At 43.1% G+C, this 21,902-nt stretch overlaps 1 protein-coding gene across 1 annotated transcript in view; it reads left to right on the top strand.

The window, feature by feature from the left end:
- The window catches only part of LOC147336505 (uncharacterized), a 462,456-nt gene that overhangs the window by 144,458 nt on the left and 296,096 nt on the right, over positions 1–21,902 (top strand). The window lies entirely within an intron of this gene.

Genomic DNA, 21,902 nt, shown 5'->3' on the forward strand with positions numbered 1-21,902 from the left:
CCGGATGCCTCAAGGCATAACAAACGCTCCCAGCACATTTCAAAGGCTGATGGAGAAATGTATGGGCGACATCCACCTTAAGGAAGTCCTGGTCTATCTAGACGACCTTATAGTTTACTCCGAAACCCTCGAACAACACGAGACCCGCCTTCTCCATGTGCTTAATCGTCTCAAAGAATACGGTCTGAAGCTATCGCCTGAAAAATGTATGTTTTTTCAGACGTCAGTTCGGTACTTGGGGCACATTGTCTCCCAAAACGGTGTAGAAACAGACCCCGAGAAAGTAGCAGCGTTAAAAACATGGCCAAGTCCCAAGAACTTGAAAGAACTCCGCTCCTTCTTAGGGTTTGCAGGGTATTATAGGCGGTTTATTAAGGACTTTTCTAAGATCGTAAAACCCCTTACCAACCTAACTGCTGGATACCCCCCACTGCGAAAAAACAATAGCTCTAAGTCCAACTATGTCCAATACTTTCAGCCAAAAGCTCCTTTCGGGGAGAGATGGACAGAGAGTTGTCAGAAAGCGTTTGAGACTATTATAGACAAACTGACTTCTGCCCCAATTCTAGGCTTTGCCGATCCCAAGTTGCCTTATGTATTACATACAGATGCAAGCACAATCGGGTTAGGGGCAGCTCTTTATCAAGAGCAGGAGGGAGAGTTGCGAGTAATTGCATACGCAAGCAGAGGACTATCAAAAAGCGAAAGCCGTTATCCTGCTCATAAGCTTGAGTTTCTTGCCCTCAAATGGGCTGTAACGGAAAAGTTTTGTGATTACTTATATGGCAGTCCTTTCACAGTAATAACTGACAGTAACCCTCTAACTTACATTTTGACCACCGCTAAGTTAGACGCGACGAGCTATCGCTGGTTGTCCGCCCTGTCCTCTTTCGAGTTCCAGCTTAGGTACAGAGCAGGCAAACAAAACATGGACGCAGATGGCCTATCTCGTCGTCCGCATCTCGAGCCATTAAATGACCTTGTCTCCCTGAAGGAACAGGAGCGGATCCGTCAGTTTGTGCAACACCACTTGCCTGGCACCGATCCTTTCACTCACGTTCCCACTCAAGCTGTCAGTGCAATATGTGAGAAACATCTAGTCCAGTCTCTTGACACAGACCATGCTCTCGCCTGCCCACTCGTAACTTCACTGTCTACGTCCGTTGATGCTGTTCCCGACAGTTTCGACCAGTGTGATGCTTTTCCTGTCATTCCAAGCTTGTCAGAAGAAGAGATAAGACAAAGTCAAACAAACGATCCTGCTATCAGTGAAATCATACACCAGCTTGAAACAGGTGAAACATCTCCTCCTACTGTACGCAACGAGATCCCACAACTTAGCATCCTTCTGCGTGAGTTAAACAAACTTGAGTTGCAGAACGGGATTTTGTACAGAAAAAGACAAGTAGGTGAAGAGACACAGTACCAGCTGGTTCTTCCTGAAAGTCTAAGATCTATGGTTTTCAAAAGCCTTCACGATGACATGGGTCATTTTGGTCTTGACCGGACCCTTGATTTAACCAGAACCAGATTTTTCTGGCCAAAAATGGCCTCAGACATAGAGCAAAAGATCAAAAGCTGTAGCAGGTGTGTTTGCAGAAAGACCCTGCCAGAGAGGGCGGCGCCCCTAGTAAACATTCAAGTCACCAGACCTCTAGAGTTGGTGTGTATTGATTTCTTGACAATTGAACCAGATCGCAGCAACACTAAAGATGTCTTAGTTATTACAGATTTCTTTACGAAGTATGCTGTAGCAATGACAACTCCCAACCAAAAGGCTAAAACTGTAGCCAAGGCCCTGTGGGAAAACTTTATAATCCACTACGGTTTTCCCGAGAAGTTGCATAGCGATCAGGGAGCAGACTTTGAGTCAAAAACTATCAAAGAGTTATGCGACCTAGCTGGGATTCAGAAGGTCAGAACTTCACCCTACCATCCCAGGGGAAACCCTGTGGAGAGGTTTAATAGAACCCTGCTAAACATGTTGGGTACACTCAAAGACGAAGACAAGAAACATTGGCGTGACTTTGTTAAGCCACTCGTTCACGCGTATAACTGCACCAAACATGAAAGTACAGGGTTTACGCCGTACGAGTTAATGTTTGGCAGACAGCCTAGGTTACCCATTGATCTTGCCTTCAATGTCCCCCTGAACCATCGCCAGCAGCAATCTCACTCACAGTATGTTAAAGCCCTCAAATCTCACCTTCAGGAGAGCTACCAACTGGCTACCAAAAATGTAAGCAAAGTTGCTGAACGTAACAAAACTAGATATGACAAACATGTAACCGAATCTGTCTTAGGTGTCGGAGATCGCGTGCTTGTAAGGAATGTTCGGATTAGGGGAAAAAACAAATTGGCTGATAAGTGGGAGTCCGTCGTCCACGTGGTTGTAAGCCAAAAAGACAACCTCCCAGTATACACAGTCAAACCCGAGCATCACCAAGGTTCCACTAGAACTCTCCACAGAGACCTTTTGTTACCTTGTGGGTTTTTGCCAACTGCCCCTGAAAATCCTCCAGCAGTCCAAGTAAAGCCTCATCGGCCAAGCACACGTCAACACCCAACAACTGATCCTGATGAACCTGAACTTGAATACCACTCTGAGGAGGATAACTACCCTCTGTATTACCCTCCACTTCCTCCCAAGGAGATCTCAAGGTCGATTGAGGAATACGAGGTAGTTTTTCCTCCCAAGGCTAAGTCAAACCATGCTAATGAGCAACCCAAATCAGACAATTCTCAAGTCTCAGAAGATGTGACAGTGCCTGATATTGCTCAAGAGCACATGGACATGACGGAAACTGTAAATTTACCTGATTGTGGAAACCTACCGGATATGGAAAACTTACCTGAAAATGACAAAATACCTGAAATGGAGAAACCACCTGAAATGGAAAACTTGCCTGAACCTGCAAAGGAAGGAGCTCAGATAACTCAACAAAATGAAAAGGACAATGCATCGGATTCAACGAAAACTAATGATGAGGAAGCAACTCAAACTCACGTGAATGAAACTGAACCTGTAAACAATGAAACTGAAAGAAATGACCCCGAAGCAGAGCAATCAGTCAGAAGATCATCCCGAGAGAGAACAAAGCCCAAGCACTTAACATACCCTCAATTAGGCAACCCTCTTGTTGGCATAGTACAGTCTTTGTTCCAAAGCTTAAGTGAAGCTGTCACAGGCTCTATTGAAATCCATGATATCCAGGTAGTCTGAGTATGCATTATGCAAAGGGGCTTGCATACATTTAAGAGGGGAGGGTGTAACCCTGGTTAACATAGCTAACAACAAATAAAAGCCTGTTAGTAAAAACAGTCATAAGAAATATATTACAGGTGATAAATAGTCAATAAATAGATCATAATGGTTAGAAAATTCATTAAAAACATCAGCAATGATATAATTCATGGTATAGGATTTCATTTGTGTTTAAAAACATGTTAAAAGGGTACAGAACTTGCTAATTCATGGTGTTTTATGTTAATTCAGGTAAAATGGCTAAAATATGTGTTGAGACTCTTATTGTGAAAGGGCACGCTGCAGCGTGACTCCTGTGATTAGCCACACCCAATCGGGTTGTTCCTTTTTTTGATGCTCGAGAGGGAGAAATGCAGACAGTCCTTGCAGAGCTGCTGCTTAAATGAGTGAAAAAATAGCAAAAATAAGCCAAAAATCTACTTAAAGCCATTTTTGTACTCTGGAGAATGTATTTTTGTTTTTCCGACCTGTCCTTGCCTTGGTGACGTTGTGAACATAACCGAACGGGACTTGGTGAGTTCAGAAATTGTCTTTTATTTCATGCAAGAAATTTTTGTTGTATTATATTGCTCATTTCATGCAAATGGAGAGCCAAGGTAGCAGATTTATGTTGTTTTATGTTAAAAACGGTGGATTCGTGCTTAAACGACACACAGGCTGCAGTTCAAAGGCCTTTGAAGGTGTTTCAGCGCGCCATATTGGCGTCACCTCATTTACGGCTAAATAAGCTGGAAAAAACGGACTTTTACTGTTATTTAAGGGCTACCCGTGTGTTATTTTCGAATGTTTATGCACTTTATTTTGTTGTTATGGTAGGCCATTAAGGTTTGGATCGGGAAATGCTGAGCTAGAATCGGAGTTTGATCCGCTGAGCGAGAAACAAGATGGCGAGCCACCCACGGACCCATTGAACTGTACCGAGCAGGAAAAAGGAAAACGCCCCCTGCTGGACGTTGAGCTCTTTCGCTGATAAAACTGGTAGGATTAATCCATACACCTCTGCAAAAGAACAGCGGACTTTTCAAAGCACTGGATAATCATTCGGAGTAATTCCAGGACTAATAGTTAAAGGACACAAAGACAACTTTCTTTTGTTTATTTGTTTGTTTAAGGGATTTATTCAGCCTTTTGCTGAATTGTTTTCAGTTTTACATTTATTTATTTTTGTAATTTATTTTGGTCAACCTTACATTTTAATGCTGTAATGGTGTTAATGGAAATGTAAATAATTTTGTTGGGTTAAAACAAAATAAGAACTGGTTGAGAATTTAAAGGTGAACCTAGACCAAGATTAAATTAAATCTTGGGCCTAAAGAACTGAACTTGATTTAAAATAACACAGTGTTAATGCAAATAGATCAAAGGATAAACTTGAACTTAGAACTTGAAATAAATAAAACAATAACCTAGGTTGAAAATAACATCCTTCTAAAGCCAAATAAAAGGTTTTGAGATAAATAGGATGAACTGACAGAACATACTGAACTAAAAGGGGGGAAAGAAAAACCTTGTTTTCTTAAATGTGTGATGTTGAATGTTTTATGTAATGTGTCTATAACTGTCTATTCTCTGTCTTCACAAAATAATAAGCCGGCAATTTAAACGTATTTACTGGTCTGTGGTCTTTATTACATGCTACGCTCATTACTGCTCTAGTAGTCGAACCTAACTGGTCCTAGTATACTGTAATGACTCCAGAAGTGTTACAGAAGTGGCGAGCCAGCCAGGAGCAGTAATTGATCCCTCAAGTTTTTTTTCTGACCCAGACCTCAAAAATAGGCCAAGTCCGGCAAAATGGAAATAGTTGACAGAGAAAATGTTAAAATCCCAAACTCAGTTATTGTTAGTGGGATTACAGGCACAGATGCTGATGAAGCTTTAAAAGACTTTTTAAGCAGATATGGTCGAACAGCAAGAACCCTTAAGATAGATGACCCTAAGTCTTCTTACCACAAAAATGCTATTGTAGAGTATGAGAGTGGATCTGCTCTGTCGACACTTGAACCCTTACTACCCTACACACTTGAATGTCCGAATGAAGTCACTTATCAGATACGAGCCCTGTCACCTGAGTACATCGCAGCTGTTACCAACGTCGCCACCAACAGTTTTTTCAATGAACTGCAAAACATTGCTAGACTTAGTGGCAAATCTTTTGAAGCTGTTCTGCATGAACACCTTTCCCAATGTGCTCAGTCAGTCACACACAGCACAGAAGCTCCTACCCCAGATGCACATAGTGAACTAACAACCCAAGTACAAGCAAATGACCAACCTATCCAAAGTGAAACTGCAGAACTGATCAAAGCTAACATATGCATCAGCGATTCTGAGTCAGACAACCAGACACAGCCAGATCTACAAACTACCATTCCACAGAGCTTTATAACACACCCTGATGTGCAAAAGGTTGTAGTAGAGCACATAGTGCGAAGTGAAGCTCTTGTCTCACCAGTGAGCGCCTCCTTCCGCCTCAGAAATTTTTCAGGCAAACTGCCCTGTCCTAGTCATGAGGTGGACTTTGATACATGGCGCCACAGTGTAGAGCTCATACTTCAAGATCCCAATCTGTCTGACTTGCAACGCTCGCGGAAAATCGTAGACAGTCTTGTACCGCCTGCTGCCAACGTGGTGAAACCTCTGGGCCCTGAAGCCTTGCCCTCAGCTTATCTTGAACTACTCCATTCAGCTTTTGGCACTGTGGAGGATGGCGACGAGCTTTTCGCCAAATTCCTCAACACATTACAAGATGCAGGTGAAAAGCCTTCACACTACCTCCATCGCTTGCAAACAGCTCTCTCAAAAGCTCTGAAAAGAGGCGGTGTCGTAGCTAGTGAAGCAGACCGACACCTTCTGCGTCAATTCTGTCGGGGGTGTTGGGATAATGCCTTGTTAACAGATCTTCAGCTCGAAAAGAAAAAAGATAAACCCCCCTCATTCACCGAGCTGCTGCTACAGTTGAGAGTGGAAGAGGACAAGCATACTGCAAAAGAAAGCCGAATGAAAAAACATTTTGCTGCCACCAGACCAAAAGTAGCCTCTCACTCTATTGCTGCAAATGCTGACTTTCCTGCGCTCACCATGCAAGACGATCTCACTGAAATGCGAACACAAATAACTGCGCTGCAGAGTGAACTGACGAGATTGAAACCCCAGAAAGTAGACCCACCAGTAGATGCTCAAAAGGATCTGGTCACAGAATTAAAGGCACAAATCAGTCAGCTTCAAAGCCATCTCGCAACATTAACCCCGAACCCTCCTAGGAAAAAGTCTAACCCTCCAAAAGCTACTGCTAAGACCAACTCTCAAGTACCCGAACGAACCCTTTTGACATCCCAAGCTGCGAAGAGTAGGCCCAGGCCTGGTTACTGCTTCCAGTGCGGCGAAGACGGCCATATTGCCTCTGTGTGCCCAAATGACCCAAACCCGTCTTTAGTCACTGACAAAAGGAAACAGTTGAAAGGAAAACAGTTGCTGTGGGATAGACAAAACAAGCAAACACAGCCTTTAAACTAAAGGGAGCCCTCATTGCGGGACAAATGGGTGCTACGGACAAAACTAGTCCCACCGAACCTTCACATAAACCCAAAAAACGATTCTCAAACAATAAATCAGCCACTGTGAAACTACCCAAGGGTCTAATTGGAGCTAAGTATACTGCTCAAGTGAAAATCAATGATCAAGCTTGCAACTGCCTTCTTGATACCGGATCGCAAGTGACCACAGTGTCCCGATCGTTCTATGAAAACAATCTTGCAGACCTTGAAATCCATCCAATACAGGACCTGCTAGAAGTCGAAGCTGCAAATGGTCAGAATGTTCCATATTCAGGCTATATTTGTGTCGACATTACCTTTCCAAAGAACTGTTTTGGTACTGAACTTACTGTGTCTTCTCTTGCATTAATTGTTCCAGACACACGCTCTAGTGTTCAGTCTTCTCTCTTAATTGGCACTAACACTCTTGACCTTGTCTTTGAAAGCCTCTCCTTGGCTAATACAGACCTCAGTATCCTGCCTTATGGTTATAGAGTAGTGCTGAGCGTGTTACAACAAAGACACAAGCAAAAAGAGGACGACAGCCTTGGTCTTGTCACTTTGTCAGGGAAAGAGCCTGAAGTCATTCCTGCAGGCCAAAGTCGAGTCTTAGAGGGTTTAGTCCACGCAAAAACTGAACACTCAGGCGGGTGGGTAGTAGTCGAGACCCCCTCTACATCCTCCTTGCCAGGTGGAGTCTTGGTCACCAACTGTCTACTTACCCTTGCTGAGAAACCCTCACAAAAGCTTCCAGTGGTCCTGCGAAATGAAAGTAAGCATGACATAGTTATCCCTGCGAAAAGTGTCATTGCTGAAATGCATGCTATTCAAGAGATCATACCAAACAGTCAGATCACAGAGCAGTCCAAACAGACTCCCAGCTCAAACCCTGCTGAGCTTAATCTTAACTTTGCTGATTCTCCAGTCCCTGCTGAATGGAAAGAACGAATCACACAAAAGTTAAGTGCTATGTCGGAGGTTTTTGCACTACACGATACAGACTTTGGTTGCACTAACAAAGTAAAACACCAAATCAAACTGAGCGATGAAACCCCTTTTAAGCACAGACCCCGTCCCGTACGACCACAAGATCTTGACGCCGTACGGAGGCATTTGCAGGAGCTAAGCGATGCAGGTGTCATTCGCGAATCCGAGTCGCCATTTTCCTCACCGATAGTGGTGGTAAGGAAGAAGAATGGAGACGTAAGACTCTGTGTAGATTACCGTAAGTTGAATCTGAACACCATCAAAGACGCCTACGTGCTTCCTAACTTGGAAGAAGCGTTCTCTGCCTTGACAGGATCGAAGTGGTTCTCGGTCCTTGACCTCAAAAGTGGGTACTACCAGATTGAGGTCGATGAGGCAGATAAGCACAAAACAGCCTTCGTATGTCCGATGGGGTTCTTTGAGTTCAACCGGATGCCTCAAGGCATAACAAACGCTCCCAGCACATTTCAAAGGCTGATGGAGAAATGTATGGGCGACATCCACCTTAAGGAAGTCCTGGTCTATCTAGACGACCTTATAGTTTACTCCGAAACCCTCGAACAACACGAGACCCGCCTTCTCCATGTGCTTAATCGTCTCAAAGAATACGGTCTGAAGCTATCGCCTGAAAAATGTATGTTTTTTCAGACGTCAGTTCGGTACTTGGGGCACATTGTCTCCCAAAACGGTGTAGAAACAGACCCCGAGAAAGTAGCAGCGTTAAAAACATGGCCAAGTCCCAAGAACTTGAAAGAACTCCGCTCCTTCTTAGGGTTTGCAGGGTATTATAGGCGGTTTATTAAGGACTTTTCTAAGATCGTAAAACCCCTTACCAACCTAACTGCTGGATACCCCCCACTGCGAAAAAACAATAGCTCTAAGTCCAACTACGTCCAATACTTTCAGCCAAAAGCTCCTTTCGGGGAGAGATGGACAGAGAGTTGTCAGAAAGCGTTTGAGACTATTATAGACAAACTGACTTCTGCCCCAATTCTAGGCTTTGCCGATCCCAAGTTGCCTTATGTATTACATACAGATGCAAGCACAATCGGGTTAGGGGCAGCTCTTTATCAAGAGCAGGAGGGAGAGTTGCGAGTAATTGCATACGCAAGCAGAGGACTATCAAAAAGCGAAAGCCGTTATCCTGCTCATAAGCTTGAGTTTCTTGCCCTCAAATGGGCTGTAACGGAAAAGTTTTGTGATTACTTATATGGCAGTCCTTTCACAGTAATAACTGACAGTAACCCTCTAACTTACATTTTGACCACCGCTAAGTTAGACGCGACGAGCTATCGCTGGTTGTCCGCCCTGTCCTCTTTCGAGTTCCAGCTTAGGTACAGAGCAGGCAAACAAAACATGGACGCAGATGGCCTATCTCGTCGTCCGCATCTCGAGCCATTAAATGACCTTGTCTCCCTGAAGGAACAGGAGCGGATCCGTCAGTTTGTGCAACACCACTTGCCTGGCACCGATCCTTTCACTCACGTTCCCACTCAAGCTGTCAGTGCAATATGTGAGAAACATCTAGTCCAGTCTCTTGACACAGACCATGCTCTCGCCTGCCCACTCGTAACTTCACTGTCTACGTCCGTTGATGCTGTTCCCGACAGTTTCGACCAGTGTGATGCTTTTCCTGTCATTCCAAGCTTGTCAGAAGAAGAGATAAGACAAAGTCAAACAAACGATCCTGCTATCAGTGAAATCATACACCAGCTTGAAACAGGTGAAACATCTCCTCCTACTGTACGCAACGAGATCCCACAACTTAGCATCCTTCTGCGTGAGTTAAACAAACTTGAGTTGCAGAACGGGATTTTGTACAGAAAAAGACAAGTAGGTGAAGAGACACAGTACCAGCTGGTTCTTCCTGAAAGTCTAAGATCTATGGTTTTCAAAAGCCTTCACGATGACATGGGTCATTTTGGTCTTGACCGGACCCTTGATTTAACCAGAACCAGATTTTTCTGGCCAAAAATGGCCTCAGACATAGAGCAAAAGATCAAAAGCTGTAGCAGGTGTGTTTGCAGAAAGACCCTGCCAGAGAGGGCGGCGCCCCTAGTAAACATTCAAGTCACCAGACCTCTAGAGTTGGTGTGTATTGATTTCTTGACAATTGAACCAGATCGCAGCAACACTAAAGATGTCTTAGTTATTACAGATTTCTTTACGAAGTATGCTGTAGCAATGACAACTCCCAACCAAAAGGCTAAAACTGTAGCCAAGGCCCTGTGGGAAAACTTTATAATCCACTACGGTTTTCCCGAGAAGTTGCATAGCGATCAGGGAGCAGACTTTGAGTCAAAAACTATCAAAGAGTTATGCGACCTAGCTGGGATTCAGAAGGTCAGAACTTCACCCTACCATCCCAGGGGAAACCCTGTGGAGAGGTTTAATAGAACCCTGCTAAACATGTTGGGTACACTCAAAGACGAAGACAAGAAACATTGGCGTGACTTTGTTAAGCCACTCGTTCACGCGTATAACTGCACCAAACATGAAAGTACAGGGTTTACGCCGTACGAGTTAATGTTTGGCAGACAGCCTAGGTTACCCATTGATCTTGCCTTCAATGTCCCCCTGAACCATCGCCAGCAGCAATCTCACTCACAGTATGTTAAAGCCCTCAAATCTCACCTTCAGGAGAGCTACCAACTGGCTACCAAAAATGTAAGCAAAGTTGCTGAACGTAACAAAACTAGATATGACAAACATGTAACCGAATCTGTCTTAGGTGTCGGAGATCGCGTGCTTGTAAGGAATGTTCGGATTAGGGGAAAAAACAAATTGGCTGATAAGTGGGAGTCCGTCGTCCACGTGGTTGTAAGCCAAAAAGACAACCTCCCAGTATACACAGTCAAACCCGAGCATCACCAAGGTTCCACTAGAACTCTCCACAGAGACCTTTTGTTACCTTGTGGGTTTTTGCCAACTGCCCCTGAAAATCCTCCAGCAGTCCAAGTAAAGCCTCATCGGCCAAGCACACGTCAACACCCAACAACTGATCCTGATGAACCTGAACTTGAATACCACTCTGAGGAGGATAACTACCCTCTGTATTACCCTCCACTTCCTCCCAAGGAGATCTCAAGGTCGATTGAGGAATACGAGGTAGTTTTTCCTCCCAAGGCTAAGTCAAACCATGCTAATGAGCAACCCAAATCAGACAATTCTCAAGTCTCAGAAGATGTGACAGTGCCTGATATTGCTCAAGAGCACATGGACATGACGGAAACTGTAAATTTACCTGATTGTGGAAACCTACCGGATATGGAAAACTTACCTGAAAATGACAAAATACCTGAAATGGAGAAACCACCTGAAATGGAAAACTTGCCTGAACCTGCAAAGGAAGGAGCTCAGATAACTCAACAAAATGAAAAGGACAATGCATCGGATTCAACGAAAACTAATGATGAGGAAGCAACTCAAACTCACGTGAATGAAACTGAACCTGTAAACAATGAAACTGAAAGAAATGACCCCGAAGCAGAGCAATCAGTCAGAAGATCATCCCGAGAGAGAACAAAGCCCAAGCACTTAACATACCCTCAATTAGGCAACCCTCTTGTTGGCATAGTACAGTCTTTGTTCCAAAGCTTAAGTGAAGCTGTCACAGGCTCTATTGAAATCCATGATATCCAGGTAGTCTGAGTATGCATTATGCAAAGGGGCTTGCATACATTTAAGAGGGGAGGGTGTAACCCTGGTTAACATAGCTAACAACAAATAAAAGCCTGTTAGTAAAAACAGTCATAAGAAATATATTACAGGTGATAAATAGTCAATAAATAGATCATAATGGTTAGAAAATTCATTAAAAACATCAGCAATGATATAATTCATGGTATAGGATTTCATTTGTGTTTAAAAACATGTTAAAAGGGTACAGAACTTGCTAATTCATGGTGTTTTATGTTAATTCAGGTAAAATGGCTAAAATATGTGTTGAGACTCTTATTGTGAAAGGGCACGCTGCAGCGTGACTCCTGTGATTAGCCACACCCAATCGGGTTGTTCCTTTTTTTGATGCTCGAGAGGGAGAAATGCAGACAGTCCTTGCAGAGCTGCTGCTTAAATGAGTGAAAAAATAGCAAAAATAAGCCAAAAATCTACTTAAAGCCATTTTTGTACTCTGGAGAATGTATTTTTGTTTTTCCGACCTGTCCTTGCCTTGGTGACGTTGTGAACATAACCGAACGGGACTTGGTGAGTTCAGAAATTGTCTTTTATTTCATGCAAGAAATTTTTGTTGTATTATATTGCTCATTTCATGCAAATGGAGAGCCAAGGTAGCAGATTTATGTTGTTTTATGTTAAAAACGGTGGATTCGTGCTTAAACGACACACAGGCTGCAGTTCAAAGGCCTTTGAAGGTGTTTCAGCGCGCCATATTGGCGTCACCTCATTTACGGCTAAATAAGCTGGAAAAAACGGACTTTTACTGTTATTTAAGGGCTACCCGTGTGTTATTTTCGAATGTTTATGCACTTTATTTTGTTGTTATGGTAGGCCATTAAGGTTTGGATCGGGAAATGCTGAGCTAGAATCGGAGTTTGATCCGCTGAGCGAGAAACAAGATGGCGAGCCACCCACGGACCCATTGAACTGTACCGAGCAGGAAAAAGGAAAACGCCCCCTGCTGGACGTTGAGCTCTTTCGCTGATAAAACTGGTAGGATTAATCCATACACCTCTGCAAAAGAACAGCGGACTTTTCAAAGCACTGGATAATCATTCGGAGTAATTCCAGGACTAATAGTTAAAGGACACAAAGACAACTTTCTTTTGTTTATTTGTTTGTTTAAGGGATTTATTCAGCCTTTTGCTGAATTGTTTTCAGTTTTACATTTATTTATTTTTGTAATTTATTTTGGTCAACCTTACATTTTAATGCTGTAATGGTGTTAATGGAAATGTAAATAATTTTGTTGGGTTAAAACAAAATAAGAACTGGTTGAGAATTTAAAGGTGAACCTAGACCAAGATTAAATTAAATCTTGGGCCTAAAGAACTGAACTTGATTTAAAATAACACAGTGTTAATGCAAATAGATCAAAGGATAAACTTGAACTTAGAACTTGAAATAAATAAAACAATAACCTAGGTTGAAAATAACATCCTTCTAAAGCCAAATAAAAGGTTTTGAGATAAATAGGATGAACTGACAGAACATACTGAACTAAAAGGGGGGAAAGAAAAACCTTGTTTTCTTAAATGTGTGATGTTGAATGTTTTATGTAATGTGTCTATAACTGTCTATTCTCTGTCTTCACAAAATAATAAGCCGGCAATTTAAACGTATTTACTGGTCTGTGGTCTTTATTACATGCTACGCTCATTACTGCTCTAGTAGTCGAACCTAACTGGTCCTAGTATACTGTAATGACTCCAGAAGTGTTACAGAAGTGGCGAGCCAGCCAGGAGCAGTAATTGATCCCTCAAGTTTTTTTTCTGACCCAGACCTCAAAAATAGGCCAAGTCCGGCAAAATGGAAATAGTTGACAGAGAAAATGTTAAAATCCCAAACTCAGTTATTGTTAGTGGGATTACAGGCACAGATGCTGATGAAGCTTTAAAAGACTTTTTAAGCAGATATGGTCGAACAGCAAGAACCCTTAAGATAGATGACCCTAAGTCTTCTTACCACAAAAATGCTATTGTAGAGTATGAGAGTGGATCTGCTCTGTCGACACTTGAACCCTTACTACCCTACACACTTGAATGTCCGAATGAAGTCACTTATCAGATACGAGCCCTGTCACCTGAGTACATCGCAGCTGTTACCAACGTCGCCACCAACAGTTTTTTCAATGAACTGCAAAACATTGCTAGACTTAGTGGCAAATCTTTTGAAGCTGTTCTGCATGAACACCTTTCCCAATGTGCTCAGTCAGTCACACACAGCACAGAAGCTCCTACCCCAGATGCACATAGTGAACTAACAACCCAAGTACAAGCAAATGACCAACCTATCCAAAGTGAAACTGCAGAACTGATCAAAGCTAACATATGCATCAGCGATTCTGAGTCAGACAACCAGACACAGCCAGATCTACAAACTACCATTCCACAGAGCTTTATAACACACCCTGATGTGCAAAAGGTTGTAGTAGAGCACATAGTGCGAAGTGAAGCTCTTGTCTCACCAGTGAGCGCCTCCTTCCGCCTCAGAAATTTTTCAGGCAAACTGCCCTGTCCTAGTCATGAGGTGGACTTTGATACATGGCGCCACAGTGTAGAGCTCATACTTCAAGATCCCAATCTGTCTGACTTGCAACGCTCGCGGAAAATCGTAGACAGTCTTGTACCGCCTGCTGCCAACGTGGTGAAACCTCTGGGCCCTGAAGCCTTGCCCTCAGCTTATCTTGAACTACTCCATTCAGCTTTTGGCACTGTGGAGGATGGCGACGAGCTTTTCGCCAAATTCCTCAACACATTACAAGATGCAGGTGAAAAGCCTTCACACTACCTCCATCGCTTGCAAACAGCTCTCTCAAAAGCTCTGAAAAGAGGCGGTGTCGTAGCTAGTGAAGCAGACCGACACCTTCTGCGTCAATTCTGTCGGGGGTGTTGGGATAATGCCTTGTTAACAGATCTTCAGCTCGAAAAGAAAAAAGATAAACCCCCCTCATTCACCGAGCTGCTGCTACAGTTGAGAGTGGAAGAGGACAAGCATACTGCAAAAGAAAGCCGAATGAAAAAACATTTTGCTGCCACCAGACCAAAAGTAGCCTCTCACTCTATTGCTGCAAATGCTGACTTTCCTGCGCTCACCATGCAAGACGATCTCACTGAAATGCGAACACAAATAACTGCGCTGCAGAGTGAACTGACGAGATTGAAACCCCAGAAAGTAGACCCACCAGTAGATGCTCAAAAGGATCTGGTCACAGAATTAAAGGCACAAATCAGTCAGCTTCAAAGCCATCTCGCAACATTAACCCCGAACCCTCCTAGGAAAAAGTCTAACCCTCCAAAAGCTACTGCTAAGACCAACTCTCAAGTACCCGAACGAACCCTTTTGACATCCCAAGCTGCGAAGAGTAGGCCCAGGCCTGGTTACTGCTTCCAGTGCGGCGAAGACGGCCATATTGCCTCTGTGTGCCCAAATGACCGAAACCCGTCTTTAGTCACTGACAAAAGGAAACAGTTGAAAGGAAAACAGTTGCTGTGGGATAGACAAAACAAGCAAACACAGCCTTTAAACTAAAGGGAGCCCTCATTGCGGGACAAATGGGTGCTACGGACAAAACTAGTCCCACCGAACCTTCACATAAACCCAAAAAACGATTCTCAAACAATAAATCAGCCACTGTGAAACTACCCAAGGGTCTAATTGGAGCTAAGTATACTGCTCAAGTGAAAATCAATGATCAAGCTTGCAACTGCCTTCTTGATACCGGATCGCAAGTGACCACAGTGTCCCGATCGTTCTATGAAAACAATCTTGCAGACCTTGAAATCCATCCAATACAGGACCTGCTAGAAGTCGAAGCTGCAAATGGTCAGAATGTTCCATATTCAGGCTATATTTGTGTCGACATTACCTTTCCAAAGAACTGTTTTGGTACTGAACTTACTGTGTCTTCTCTTGCATTAATTGTTCCAGACACACGCTCTAGTGTTCAGTCTTCTCTCTTAATTGGCACTAACACTCTTGACCTTGTCTTTGAAAGCCTCTCCTTGGCTAATACAGACCTCAGTATCCTGCCTTATGGTTATAGAGTAGTGCTGAGCGTGTTACAACAAAGACACAAGCAAAAAGAGGACGACAGCCTTGGTCTTGTCACTTTGTCAGGGAAAGAGCCTGAAGTCATTCCTGCAGGCCAAAGTCGAGTCTTAGAGGGTTTAGTCCACGCAAAAACTGAACACTCAGGCGGGTGGGTAGTAGTCGAGACCCCCTCTACATCCTCCTTGCCAGGTGGAGTCTTGGTCACCAACTGTCTACTTACCCTTGCTGAGAAACCCTCACAAAAGCTTCCAGTGGTCCTGCGAAATGAAAGTAAGCATGACATAGTTATCCCTGCGAAAAGTGTCATTGCTGAAATGCATGCTATTCAAGAGATCATACCAAACAGTCAGATCACAGAGCAGTCCAAACAGACTCCCAGCTCAAACCCTGCTGAGCTTAATCTTAACTTTGCTGATTCTCCAGTCCCTGCTGAATGGAAAGAACGAATCACACAAAAGTTAAGTGCTATGTCGGAGGTTTTTGCACTACACGATACAGACTTTGGTTGCACTAACAAAGTAAAACACCAAATCAAACTGAGCGATGAAACCCCTTTTAAGCACAGACCCCGTCCCGTACGACCACAAGATCTTGACGCCGTACGGAGGCATTTGCAGGAGCTAAGCGATGCAGGTGTCATTCGCGAATCCGAGTCGCCATTTTCCTCACCGATAGTGGTGGTAAGGAAGAAGAATGGAGACGTAAGACTCTGTGTAGATTACCGTAAGTTGAATCTGAACACCATCAAAGACGCCTACGTGCTTCCTAACTTGGAAGAAGCGTTCTCTGCCTTGACAGGATCGAAGTGGTTCTCGGTCCTTGACCTCAAAAGTGGGTACTACCAGATTGAGGTCGATGAGGCAGATAAGCACAAAACAGCCTTCGTATGTCCGATGGGGTTCTTTGAGTTCAACCGGATGCCTCAAGGCATAACAAACGCTCCCAGCACATTTCAAAGGCTGATGGAGAAATGTATGGGCGACATCCACCTTAAGGAAGTCCTGGTCTATCTAGACGACCTTATAGTTTACTCCGAAACCCTCGAACAACACGAGACCCGCCTTCTCCATGTGCTTAATCGTCTCAAAGAATACGGTCTGAAGCTATCGCCTGAAAAATGTATGTTTTTTCAGACGTCAGTTCGGTACTTGGGGCACATTGTCTCCCAAAACGGTGTAGAAACAGACCCCGAGAAAGTAGCAGCGTTAAAAACATGGCCAAGTCCCAAGAACTTGAAAGAACTCCGCTCCTTCTTAGGGTTTGCAGGGTATTATAGGCGGTTTATTAAGGACTTTTCTAAGATCGTAAAACCCCTTACCAACCTAACTGCTGGATACCCCCCACTGCGAAAAAACAATAGCTCTAAGTCCAACTACGTCCAATACTTTCAGCCAAAAGCTCCTTTCGGGGAGAGATGGACAGAGAGTTGTCAGAAAGCGTTTGAGACTATTATAGACAAACTGACTTCTGCCCCAATTCTAGGCTTTGCCGATCCCAAGTTGCCTTATGTATTACATACAGATGCAAGCACAATCGGGTTAGGGGCAGCTCTTTATCAAGAGCAGGAGGGAGAGTTGCGAGTAATTGCATACGCAAGCAGAGGACTATCAAAAAGCGAAAGCCGTTATCCTGCTCATAAGCTTGAGTTTCTTGCCCTCAAATGGGCTGTAACGGAAAAGTTTTGTGATTACTTATATGGCAGTCCTTTCACAGTAATAACTGACAGTAACCCTCTAACTTACATTTTGACCACCGCTAAGTTAGACGCGACGAGCTATCGCTGGTTGTCCGCCCTGTCCTCTTTCGAGTTCCAGCTTAGGTACAGAGCAGGCAAACAAAACATGGACGCAGATGGCCTATCTCGTCGTCCGCATCTCGAGCCATTAAATGACCTTGTCTCCCTGAAGGAACAGGAGCGGATCCGTCAGTTTGTGCAACACCACTTGCCTGGCACCGATCCTTTCACTCACGTTCCCACTCAAGCTGTCAGTGCAATATGTGAGAAACATCTAGTCCAGTCTCTTGACACAGACCATGCTCTCGCCTGCCCACTCGTAACTTCACTGTCTACGTCCGTTGATGCTGTTCCCGACAGTTTCGACCAGTGTGATGCTTTTCCTGTCATTCCAAGCTTGTCAGAAGAAGAGATAAGACAAAGTCAAACAAACGATCCTGCTATCAGTGAAATCATACACCAGCTTGAAACAGGTGAAACATCTCCTCCTACTGTACGCAACGAGATCCCACAACTTAGCATCCTTCTGCGTGAGTTAAACAAACTTGAGTTGCAGAACGGGATTTTGTACAGAAAAAGACAAGTAGGTGAAGAGACACAGTACCAGCTGGTTCTTCCTGAAAGTCTAAGATCTATGGTTTTCAAAAGCCTTCACGATGACATGGGTCATTTTGGTCTTGACCGGACCCTTGATTTAACCAGAACCAGATTTTTCTGGCCAAAAATGGCCTCAGACATAGAGCAAAAGATCAAAAGCTGTAGCAGGTGTGTTTGCAGAAAGACCCTGCCAGAGAGGGCGGCGCCCCTAGTAAACATTCAAGTCACCAGACCTCTAGAGTTGGTGTGTATTGATTTCTTGACAATTGAACCAGATCGCAGCAACACTAAAGATGTCTTAGTTATTACAGATTTCTTTACGAAGTATGCTGTAGCAATGACAACTCCCAACCAAAAGGCTAAAACTGTAGCCAAGGCCCTGTGGGAAAACTTTATAATCCACTACGGTTTTCCCGAGAAGTTGCATAGCGATCAGGGAGCAGACTTTGAGTCAAAAACTATCAAAGAGTTATGCGACCTAGCTGGGATTCAGAAGGTCAGAACTTCACCCTACCATCCCAGGGGAAACCCTGTGGAGAGGTTTAATAGAACCCTGCTAAACATGTTGGGTACACTCAAAGACGAAGACAAGAAACATTGGCGTGACTTTGTTAAGCCACTCGTTCACGCGTATAACTGCACCAAACATGAAAGTACAGGGTTTACGCCGTACGAGTTAATGTTTGGCAGACAGCCTAGGTTACCCATTGATCTTGCCTTCAATGTCCCCCTGAACCATCGCCAGCAGCAATCTCACTCACAGTATGTTAAAGCCCTCAAATCTCACCTTCAGGAGAGCTACCAACTGGCTACCAAAAATGTAAGCAAAGTTGCTGAACGTAACAAAACTAGATATGACAAACATGTAACCGAATCTGTCTTAGGTGTCGGAGATCGCGTGCTTGTAAGGAATGTTCGGATTAGGGGAAAAAACAAATTGGCTGATAAGTGGGAGTCCGTCGTCCACGTGGTTGTAAGCCAAAAAGACAACCTCCCAGTATACACAGTCAAACCCGAGCATCACCAAGGTTCCACTAGAACTCTCCACAGAGACCTTTTGTTACCTTGTGGGTTTTTGCCAACTGCCCCTGAAAATCCTCCAGCAGTCCAAGTAAAGCCTCATCGGCCAAGCACACGTCAACACCCAACAACTGATCCTGATGAACCTGAACTTGAATACCACTCTGAGGAGGATAACTACCCTCTGTATTACCCTCCACTTCCTCCCAAGGAGATCTCAAGGTCGATTGAGGAATACGAGGTAGTTTTTCCTCCCAAGGCTAAGTCAAACCATGCTAATGAGCAACCCAAATCAGACAATTCTCAAGTCTCAGAAGATGTGACAGTGCCTGATATTGCTCAAGAGCACATGGACATGACGGAAACTGTAAATTTACCTGATTGTGGAAACCTACCGGATATGGAAAACTTACCTGAAAATGACAAAATACCTGAAATGGAGAAACCACCTGAAATGGAAAACTTGCCTGAACCTGCAAAGGAAGGAGCTCAGATAACTCAACAAAATGAAAAGGACAATGCATCGGATTCAACGAAAACTAATGATGAGGAAGCAACTCAAACTCACGTGAATGAAACTGAACCTGTAAACAATGAAACTGAAAGAAATGACCCCGAAGCAGAGCAATCAGTCAGAAGATCATCCCGAGAGAGAACAAAGCCCAAGCACTTAACATACCCTCAATTAGGCAACCCTCTTGTTGGCATAGTACAGTCTTTGTTCCAAAGCTTAAGTGAAGCTGTCACAGGCTCTATTGAAATCCATGATATCCAGGTAGTCTGAGTATGCATTATGCAAAGGGGCTTGCATACATTTAAGAGGGGAGGGTGTAACCCTGGTTAACATAGCTAACAACAAATAAAAGCCTGTTAGTAAAAACAGTCATAAGAAATATATTACAGGTGATAAATAGTCAATAAATAGATCATAATGGTTAGAAAATTCATTAAAAACATCAGCAATGATATAATTCATGGTATAGGATTTCATTTGTGTTTAAAAACATGTTAAAAGGGTACAGAACTTGCTAATTCATGGTGTTTTATGTTAATTCAGGTAAAATGGCTAAAATATGTGTTGAGACTCTTATTGTGAAAGGGCACGCTGCAGCGTGACTCCTGTGATTAGCCACACCCAATCGGGTTGTTCCTTTTTTTGATGCTCGAGAGGGAGAAATGCAGACAGTCCTTGCAGAGCTGCTGCTTAAATGAGTGAAAAAATAGCAAAAATAAGCCAAAAATCTACTTAAAGCCATTTTTGTACTCTGGAGAATGTATTTTTGTTTTTCCGACCTGTCCTTGCCTTGGTGACGTTGTGAACATAACCGAACGGGACTTGGTGAGTTCAGAAATTGTCTTTTATTTCATGCAAGAAATTTTTGTTGTATTATATTGCTCATTTCATGCAAATGGAGAGCCAAGGTAGCAGATTTATGTTGTTTTATGTTAAAAACGGTGGATTCGTGCTTAAACGACACACAGGCTGCAGTTCAAAGGCCTTTGAAGGTGTTTCAGCGCGCCATATTGGCGTCACCTCATTTACGGCTAAATAAGCTGGAAAAAACGGACTTTTACTGTTATTTAAGGGCTACCCGTGTGTTATTTTCGAATGTTTATGCACTTTATTTTGTTGTTATGGTAGGCCATTAAGGTTTGGATCGGGAAATGCTGAGCTAGAATCGGAGTTTGATCCGCTGAGCGAGAAACAAGATGGCGAGCCACCCACGGACCCATTGAACTGTACCGAGCAGAAAAAAGGAAAACGCCCCCTGCTGGACGTTGAGCTCTTTCGCTGATAAAACTGGTAGGATTAATCCATACACCTCTGCAAAAGAACAGCGGACTTTTCAAAGCACTGGATAATCATTCGGAGTAATTCCAGGACTAATAGTTAAAGGACACAAAGACAACTTTCTTTTGTTTATTTGTTTGTTTAAGGGATTTATTCAGCCTTTTGCTGAATTGTTTTCAGTTTTACATTTATTTATTTTTGTAATTTATTTTGGTCAACCTTACATTTTAATGCTGTAATGGTGTTAATGGAAATGTAAATAATTTTGTTGGGTTAAAACAAAATAAGAACTGGTTGAGAATTTAAAGGTGAACCTAGACCAAGATTAAATTAAATCTTGGGCCTAAAGAACTGAACTTGATTTAAAATAACACAGTGTTAATGCAAATAGATCAAAGGATAAACTTGAACTTAGAACTTGAAATAAATAAAACAATAACCTAGGTTGAAAATAACATCCTTCTAAAGCCAAATAAAAGGTTTTGAGATAAATAGGATGAACTGACAGAACATACTGAACTAAAAGGGGGGAAAGAAAAACCTTGTTTTCTTAAATGTGTGATGTTGAATGTTTTATGTAATGTGTCTATAACTGTCTATTCTCTGTCTTCACAAAATAATAAGCCGGCAATTTAAACGTATTTACTGGTCTGTGGTCTTTATTACATGCTACGCTCATTACTGCTCTAGTAGTCGAACCTAACTGGTCCTAGTATACTGTAATGACTCCAGAAGTGTTACACTAACATAGCTGTGTCGCTAGCGATCACGTAGCACATCATTATATAGCAGCTAGCCCAACTTCAGTAACCCTACAAACGTCACTGCTGTTTAGTTTCCTGTCTTCATTTATGTTGGAAGTGATAGCAGAGCTGTACGTTTGATTTTTTTCAGAAATCTCTGTCAGAACATGCAATATCATGCTTAGGTAACTAGCGAAACTAGCGAGCTAACTTCCGCTAGCTCCCTGCTAACTTCTAACTCCGTTAAATGTAATAAATTTTGTTTTCATGGATGCCTGAAAGTTAAACTTCATAGTTACACCTGGTAAAGCAGCAATGCTGATCGTTTTATTAAAGATGAAAGAATTTAGACAGTTTTTAACTCTCAGTGATGCTGCAGTGTTCGTTTGACCAGAAGAATACGGAGTTTAGGACCCAGATTACTCCCAGATTTAAGAGCATCTTAGTCCGACAAATACGATAATAACGACGGCCGCTTGCATGTTCTGCAAAAAAA

The sequence above is a fragment of the Aulonocara sp. 'chitande type north' Nkhata Bay genome, linkage group LG3 (assembly GCF_057382095.1).
Source record: "Aulonocara sp. 'chitande type north' Nkhata Bay isolate Kocher_YH1m ecotype deep benthic linkage group LG3, A_spYH_male_GT1.1, whole genome shotgun sequence".
Lineage (NCBI taxonomy): Eukaryota > Metazoa > Chordata > Actinopteri > Cichliformes > Cichlidae > Aulonocara > Aulonocara sp. 'chitande type north' Nkhata Bay.